This window comes from Populus alba, chromosome 19 (genome assembly GCF_005239225.2).
Source record: "Populus alba chromosome 19, ASM523922v2, whole genome shotgun sequence".
Classification (NCBI taxonomy): Eukaryota; Viridiplantae; Streptophyta; class Magnoliopsida; order Malpighiales; family Salicaceae; genus Populus; species Populus alba.
In genome coordinates this window covers 21,406,475-21,415,152 of record NC_133302.1, presented here as the reverse complement: position 1 = coordinate 21,415,152, position 8,678 = coordinate 21,406,475, and the positions used below count along the sequence as shown (strand labels likewise).

At 37.2% G+C, this 8,678-nt stretch overlaps 1 pseudogene; it reads left to right on the top strand.

Annotated features, from left to right (window-relative positions):
* Positions 1 to 2,177: 2,177 nt before the first annotated feature.
* On the top strand, positions 2,178 to 2,936 carry LOC118029544 (heavy metal-associated isoprenylated plant protein 28-like; annotated as a pseudogene).
* Positions 2,937 to 8,678: the final 5,742 nt, after the last annotated feature.

The following is an 8,678-nucleotide window of genomic DNA, read 5'->3' as shown; positions in this document are numbered from 1 at the left end:
CTTCGAGGTCGATAAAGCCCCCGCAACGGTTCACACTTTTACTGAATTATATTTTGCTGACAGATGGTGGTGAACCGCTAACCTATGAAGAATCCTTACAAGATGGAAACTCAAGCAAGTGGGAGTTAGCCATGAAGGATGAGATGAGTTCATTATTGAAGAACAAGACTTGGGAGCTAACAGCATTACCTGAAGGAAAGAAGGCCTTGCAAAATAAGTGGGTTTACAGAGTGAAGACTGAGCATGACGGAAGTAAACGGTTCAAGGCAAGACTTGTTGTCAAAGGGTTTCAACAAAAAAAAAGGATTGACTACTCTGAGATATTTTCTCCAGATGTGAAGCTTACAACAATCAGAGTTGTTATGGGGATCGTAGCTGCAGAAAATTTACATCTTGAACAATTAGATGTAAAAACAACATTCCTTCATGGTGACTTGGAGGAAGACATTTACATGCAACAACCAGAGGGGTTTGCGATGCAAGGAAAGGAGAATCAAGTCTGCAAGCTACAGAAAAGCCTATACGGTTTGAAGCAAGCTCCAAGACAGTGGTACAAGAAGTTTGACAACTTCATGTGCAGTTCCGGGTATACAAGATGCCAAGCTGATCATTGTTGCTATGTCAAACATTTTGACAACTCCTACATCATTCTACTATTATATGTAGATGATATGTTGATTGCAGGATCCAGCATTGAGGAGATTGATAAGCTGAAACAGCAGTTGTCGAAACAGTTTGAAATGAAGGATCTGGGAGCTGCTAAACAAATACTTGGCATGAGAATCATCAGAGATAAAGACAAAGGCATACTAAAGCTTTCACAAACAGAGTATGTCAAGAAGGTTCTCAGCAGGTTTAGTATGGATAGTGCTAAACCAGTAAGTACACCACTGGGGAATCATTTCAAGCTCAGCAAAGATCAGTCTCCAAAAACTGAGCTAGAAAGTGGATACATGGATAAGATTCCATACGCCTCAGCTATCGGCTCTTTGATGTATGCTATGGTCTGTACCAGACCAGACATTGCCCATGCAGTGGGAGTTGTAAGCCGATATATGAGCAATCCTGGAAAGCAGCATTGGGAGGCGGTGAAATGGATCATGAGGTACTTAAAAGGTTCATCGGAAACTTGTCTAAGTTTCACAGCTGGTGGTTTGAAACTTGAAGGTTTTGTAGATGCTGATCTAGCAGGAGATGTTGATAGCAGAAAGAGCACTACAGGATATGTTTAAACTCTAGGAGGTACTGCTGTTTCCTGGAGTTCTACCTTGCAAAAGATCATTGCTCTTTCAACAACAGAAGCTGAATATGTTGCAGTCTCAGAATCTGCAAAAGAGATAGTATGGTTGCAGAGTTTCTTGAAAGAATTGGGCAAGTTGAATGGAAAAGGTACTTTGTATAGTGACAGTCAGAGTGCAATCTTCCTTGCTAAGAATCCAGCATTTCACTCCAGGACGAAGCATATTCAGATCAAATATCACTTCATCCGACAACTGCTGGACGACGAGCAACTAATGCTAGAAAAGGTATGTGGAAGCAAGAATCCAGCTGACATGTTAACCAAAGGAGTTACACTTGATAAACTGAAGTTGTGTAAAACTTCAGTTGGCCTTCAAGGATAAAAGATAATTTCATTGTTTGTCTCCAAGTGGGAGATTGTTAATTATTGGAGACAAACCATGTCCCACCATGTGCAAGTGGGAATAACTAATCCCCCACTTTGGACATGGTGGAGGACACAAAGTGGAGGCAACGGTTGGCATAAATCATTATGCCCTTCCCTCATCCTTGTATATGTATGTGCTCTGTGAAGAGCTGGGTGGTGTTGTGTGTGAAGAACACAGAGAGCAGCGTGAAACACAGAGAGAACAGAGAACAGAGAAGAATAGAGAGAGCTTGAGAGAGTAGAGTTGAGTTGAGAGAGTTTTATCTCCTCCTCCTTTGTTTGTATTGTTTGTAAGATTGATTAATACAAACCAGTAGCTCCGTGGAGTAGGCAAGTTGCCGAACCACGTAAATTGATGTGTGTTTGAGTTCCGGAAATATCCCAACAATAAGAACCCTTCAAACATGTAGGATGAAACGAGATTTGGCTACTGAAATTTCACTGATTGTGGGGATTTGGCTACTAGAACTTATAGTTATTTTTTTGGCTGTCGTAATTTCAAAACATTATAATGGTGGTAAGTCTGTATAAATGTAGTGGATGAAATTATATAACCGTAGGTTAATTTATAAGATTATTCTATTTATTAATATTTTCTTGTATCATATTACAACTGAAAGGAAAGAATGACACAATTGTATTGAAAATTTTTGTTGTATTTTACTCAGTCGATCATAGAAATGAGAGTGCATAGGGATTGTGTTGGATGCGAGAGCAAGCTGAAAAATGCTCTGGAAAAAGTAAAAGGTAAGAAATCATCTCCACTAAAAACTTTATGCAAGCTACAATTGTCATCTTAATGATCCCTTTTTTTTTCATGAATTAGTTTCTCTGTTCCTCTTTTTTTAAGGTTTTCTTTGGCCATATTTTCTTGGACTATATCTTAAAGTTTTGTATTTATATGTATTCACACACATGCGTAGATGACATAGATATCGATAAGGGGTTGCAAAGGGTGACAATTATAGGATGGGTTGGCCCAAATAAGGTTCTGAAGATAGTTCGTAAGACAAGAAGAAGGGCTGAGCTCTAGCAATTACCTTACAATCCACAACATCATAACTATCCTGACCATTACTACAACCAACACCAAGTAAATGGTCCACTTACTTACCATGCTCCTCAACTTTCTTATTCTTACAATTACTACAAGCATGGATATGATAGCACCGATCATGGTTCTTATCATCATCCTGTGCATTCCTCCATCTTTAATAATCAAACAACAGTTTTCAGCGATGAAAAGCCTCATGGGTGTTCTATAATGTGAACAATGTAGTATATATTAATATTCTTACTATATATGTACTTATGCTACATTGTTTTACATGTACTAATTTCCTTTTCACTTTATGTTTTGTTAAACCTTATTCACATAAAGCTATAAAATATAGACAATAAATGCCTTTTTTTCCTTATCATTTTGCAACTTATAAATTGTTTTCTTCTGCCTTGTGCCCTAGACATGGTATTTTCTGTTGAGAAAACCGAGCTCCGTTGATCTTTTCTTTTTACTAAACTAAATCACCACCGATTGCAATTAAAAATTTGATCAACATTAATATCATTTGGATAGGATTAGGATGTACTCCTCCACAAACTCTAACAAATCTTTTCCAAAGAAGAGATGCCTTGGAATGTTTTAGAAAAGGGATAATATTCTCATATGCGCAACTAACTTATTCGCTATTACCTTTTCTCAGTTGTGTCCCTAAACTATATATTTAAGCAATTACGTCCAGAATGTTTCTAGGAATTATCAATCTGATCCTTTCATCCTCAAATATACTTTGTAGTCATCTTTAGGTGTGGACTTGGTTGAGAAAATTCTTAAAGAAAATTTTTTATGGACAAATCCAATTGAGAATTCTTGGAACCAATTGGTTGAAAGTTATAGTTGGGTTAAGGATCAAATTTAGAAAAGAATTAGAGATAAGGGACTAAAATTATGTTACTAGGAACCCTATAAAAATTAGGGAAGAAAACTGTTAGAGAATATAAATTATATCTTATGACCTCACTTAACAGCTTAAGCTTTTAAATTAAGATGATTTTTTGATATGGTATCAAAGCCTTGTTGACCAAACGGTCACAAGTTCAAATCTCATTATTCTTATTTATTTGATAAAAATTAAACACAATGTACTGTGGACCTGTGCAAGTTTCAAGCTCAAAGGGCTTTCACTTAAGGGGATGTTAGAGAATAATACAAATAATATCTTAGAAACTCATGTAACAGTTTAAGTTATTGGGTTGAGATGATTTTTTAACATGGTATCAGAGTCTTGATGGCCAAGCAGTCACGAGTTTGAATCTCACTATCGCACATGACCCGCGCAGCGTTGGCTAGCGATTTTTTCATCATGTGTTTGCTTGATTCGTTGGGAGTCACCACCCAATATTTCATTGAGGGTAAGGGAATGGTTGTGGTTAGGAAATGTATTAGCACCCCTAATGCACCCTACTTGTGGTAAGTTGTTTTGTGGCTTTGACGTGTTAAAGAAGTCTTAAAAATTTTATCTTTTCATCGAATATTAGAAGTATAACTTACGTATAAGTCAATAATTCTTGACCGTGAGCAAATCAAAATATTAAATTCTTCTTTATTCTTTGCGATTTTATCATATACAAAAAAAATCCATAGATAAATAAATAAAAATTCAAAACACACACATTCTTTGCAACCTCATTCACCTAGAACAAAAAAATATGTGTGGCTTGGTCAATCTGAAATCCCATTTGGCGATTCCCTTTAACCAAAGCTACTTGAGTTCCCATCTGGCGATCTCTTTTAACTAGAACGAAAAGAATGTGTGGAGCTTAGTTAACCTGAAATCCCATCTGGTGATTCCCTTTAACCAAAGCTACAGGAGATCCCATTTGCGACCTCCTTTAACCAAAACTAAAAAACGTGTGTAGCTCGGTTAACCTTGTCATAACCCAAATTTTGACACTTTTATTTAATTATTTTATTTTGTAAAAAGAGTGATGAAAAACAAATAAAATGAAATAAATGAAGAATAAATTAAAATTTAGGTTAAGGGCAATATAATTGGAAGTTTTTGGGGTTTAATTAAACTTTAAAATTAATTTAATTAATCCAATCAAGGTTTTAATTGGAGAATTGATAAGTTTTGCGACATTAATTAAGCTTGGAATTAATTTAATTAATCCAATCTAGGGTTTAATTGGAGAATTGACAAGTTTTAGACTTGATTAAGATTAGAATTAATTTAATTAATGAAATCAGGGGCTTAATTGAAAAATTATCAAAGTATAGGGCTGAATCTGGTAAATTTTGCAAGAAATTAACATCCAGGGACTGTTTTGTAAAATTCACTGAAATACAGGGGTCCAATTACAATTTCACTAGGGGCTTAATTACAAAACTTTCCAAAGTTCAAGGTCCAAAACGAAAGTTGTCATTTCTAGTTCAAATGCTCCACCTTCTTCGTCGCTCAAGACCGTTTCAGCAGGAGGGAGATTTGCAACTGCAAATTATGGGAACGTGGCTCGTAGATTATCATGATCTCTGGCTTTATAAAAGCCAAGGAAAAAGAGCAACAGAGGGGGAGGAGGAAAAAGAGAATCGAGGGGTGAAGACAGACAAAAAAACAGGAGACAAAGAAGGAGCCACGAACGGCAGAAAATAAAAAAACACAAAAGGAGAAGAAAAGGCCAAGAACGAGAGAGGAAACGAACAAGACAGAGGAGAACAAACTTTCTGCCCCTGCTTCTTCTCAATAAAACAGAGGTGTTCGTGCCTCACGATCGTGAGGCACGATCACGTGAAGAAAGGCCATTCTCTGGCCACAACAGGGGAATCACGAAACCAAGGGCATACAGAGAGAGAGTGACCGTGAAAGACAAGGGACAACACAGCAAAACAAGGAAAGGGATGCAGAGAGGAGGACAGGGAAACAAGAAACCCACAGACGAAAGCCCCAGCATCACAATTGGCTTCTTCTTCTCCAGCGCCGGCTTCCAAAACTAGAGGAAGAAGCTTAAAAAACGAAGAGAGGAACAGCACGCCATCGCCTCCATCTTGCTCCCAGGTAAGTGTCTCCAGTTTTGCAGAATAATTCTCCAACACTGTACATTAGAAATATAATTACATGCTAACTGTTGCCAGCGTGCGTGAACAATTCACGCGCGCTGGCGGGTAAAAGCCGCCTGCCGGTGACCAGGCTGGGTCCAGCCCAAAAAATAAAAATAAAAAAAATAAAAAGCAGAAAAATAAAAATAAAAAATGTGTATGCATAAAAACAATAATAATAATATAAATTTATTGGTTTATTCACTAACGCCAGAGTCAGGAATAAAAATACTAGTTTAAATTTATATTATTCATTGTATTTAAAATAAAAAAATGTGTATGCATGGAAAAAAAATAATAATATAAATTTATTGGTTTATTCACTGACGCCAGAAGTCAGGAATAAAAATACCGGTTTAAATTTATATTATTCATTGTATTTTATTTTTGTTAACAATAAAAAAAATAAAAATTGTGCATGCATAAAAATAAATTTAATTTTTTTGTATAAAAATATATACTGATTTAAATTTATTTTGTTTTTATAGCTACGTGATATTTACCAATGCCAGAGTTGGAAGTATCCGTAGTTGAATATTCACTGGCGTCAGAGTCAGAAATATTATAAGCAAATTATCATAGCGTAAACTAATAAACATTTAGCAATTTAAGATGAAACTAGCAATGCAGCCTGCCTCAGGCAGGACGTTTAAGGGGTGATAATATCTTCCCTTTTGCCTAACTAGTCCCGAACCATAGAATCTCTGTTGACCAGTTAGGGTTCCTAGTGACCATAATACCAGGTGGCGAATCCTTAAACAAAGAATATTCTCATCAAGGGACAGGATGCCAGAAATCCGTTCTTTCCAAAGATTTAAAGAAATTTTTAAAGCCGTCGTGATGTTGGGTGTGACAAACCTGAAATCCCATATGGCGATTCCCTTTAACCAAAGCTACATGAGATCCCATCTGGCGACCTCATTTAACCAAAATAAAATAATGTGTAAAAAGTGATCTCATTGTAATTGGTGACCTACCTAGGTGGAAAGAATGTAAAAAACGGTCTCATTATGATGGTTGACCTACCCAAATAAAAAGAATGTGAAGTGTGGTCTCATTATGATGGGGACCTACCCAGATGGAAAAAAAAAATGAAGTGTGATCTCATTGTAAGGGGTGACTTACCTAAAGAAAAGAAAAGAATGGTCTCATTGTAATGGGTGACCTACCCAAGTGGAAGTATGGCCTCATTGTAAAGGATGACCTACCCAAGTGGAAGAATGGCCTCATTGTAATGGGTGACCTACCTAGGTAAAAAAAACATGGAGAATTGATTGCGTTGTAATGGGTGACCTACCCAGAAAAATGGTGGCGATGACTCAAAGGTGCATTCGAAAGGAGGTAGGATTAGAAAACACACTACCTGAGAAGTGAGGGCTCAAAGGCGCGCTCAAAAGGAGATAGGGTTAGAAAATACACTACCCGAGATGATGGCTCAAAGGCGCACTCGAAATGAGATAGGGTTAGAAAACACTCTACCCAAGAGATGGTGGCTTAAAGGCGCACTCGAAATGAGGTAGGGTTAGAAAACGCACTACCTAATAGGTGGTAGTTCAAAGGCGCACTCGAAATGAGGTAGGGTTAGAAAACGTACTACCTGAGAAGTGAGGGCTCAAAGGCGCACTTGAAATGAGGTAGGGTTAGAAAACACACTACCTAAGAAATGGTGGCTTAAAGGCGCACACAAAAGGAAGTGAGGGCTCAAAAAAGCACTCGAAATGAGGTAGGGTTAGAAAACGCACTACCCAAAAGGTGATGATGAAACACCGATCTGACAATGTTGAAAACCATGCATTATGATCAATATGCATGTACACGTACCTGAGAAATATAGGTCCCCATTTCTTCATGGTGTCATTCTTTTCTCAAAAGTTGGAGTGTTGATAGTAAACATCGATGGTTTTATCCCTCTTGCTTACTCGAGTCATATCATGTAATCTTGACCTCTAGGAAGGACTTGATGTCAACATATTTCTTTGTCCTCCACCCTTAATCTCAAGGGTTGTCAATTTTGCCCGACATATTACTAAGAAAGGGAATCCTGGAGCCAGCCCTATCATGCATATTTTTTATTGCCCCCTAGCTTGATCATGCCCCCAAGTATTCAAATCAGGTTTGGGGACGAGGCTCTACAAAGGAAGGTTTAACAAGGAGTTGTTTTCATGTAGAAAGTTTTGGAATTTCAAAGCTATTTCAGACACAGAAATCATTTCAAAGCGAACTCATTCTGAAGAAATTCAAGTTATTCCTATTGAGAGGTTTTCAGAAGTGATGAAAACTTTTCTATTTACTTTTGGTGAACAATGTGAAGTGACGCTTAGCTGGTCAAAAATGGTTCAAATTACAATTTGAAGGTTACAGAGAACCGATTTTCAAAGCATTTATTTTATTTGTATGAATAATGATTTGGTTCGCATGAAAAAGCATGTCTACCGATCTAGATTGCTTGCCTTTGATTAGAAAGGGCTTAATTAGGCACGTAATGTAGGCTTGGGCTATTGGTTATGAAGAAAATGATATTTGTAGGCTCAAAAGGTTTTTAAGGGATTTCAAGACTAAGGATCAATTGTGCGTGTTTCTTAACCTTTTGTCTTTTGAATTGTCTTTTCAAAATGGTCTATCATGCCCTCCATTGTTGGGTTTGGGCTCTTTCTCTTTGCTTTTGTTTTTTTCATATGGTTTTGAGTATCATTGACACGACCAAAAGCTTGATGTCTCTTCCCAAGTGCAGGAGTGTCGAAGTAATAAATAACCCGGTAAGACCGGGGTCGAACCACAGAGAGGTTAATTGTATAAATTATAAATAACAAGACAACAACAACAACAACAACAACAACAATAATACTCAGTACGTGGCGTTGTTATACCTGAGAATGATCTAAAGATCGGGTCACAGGTTTCCAGCCTATATACTGA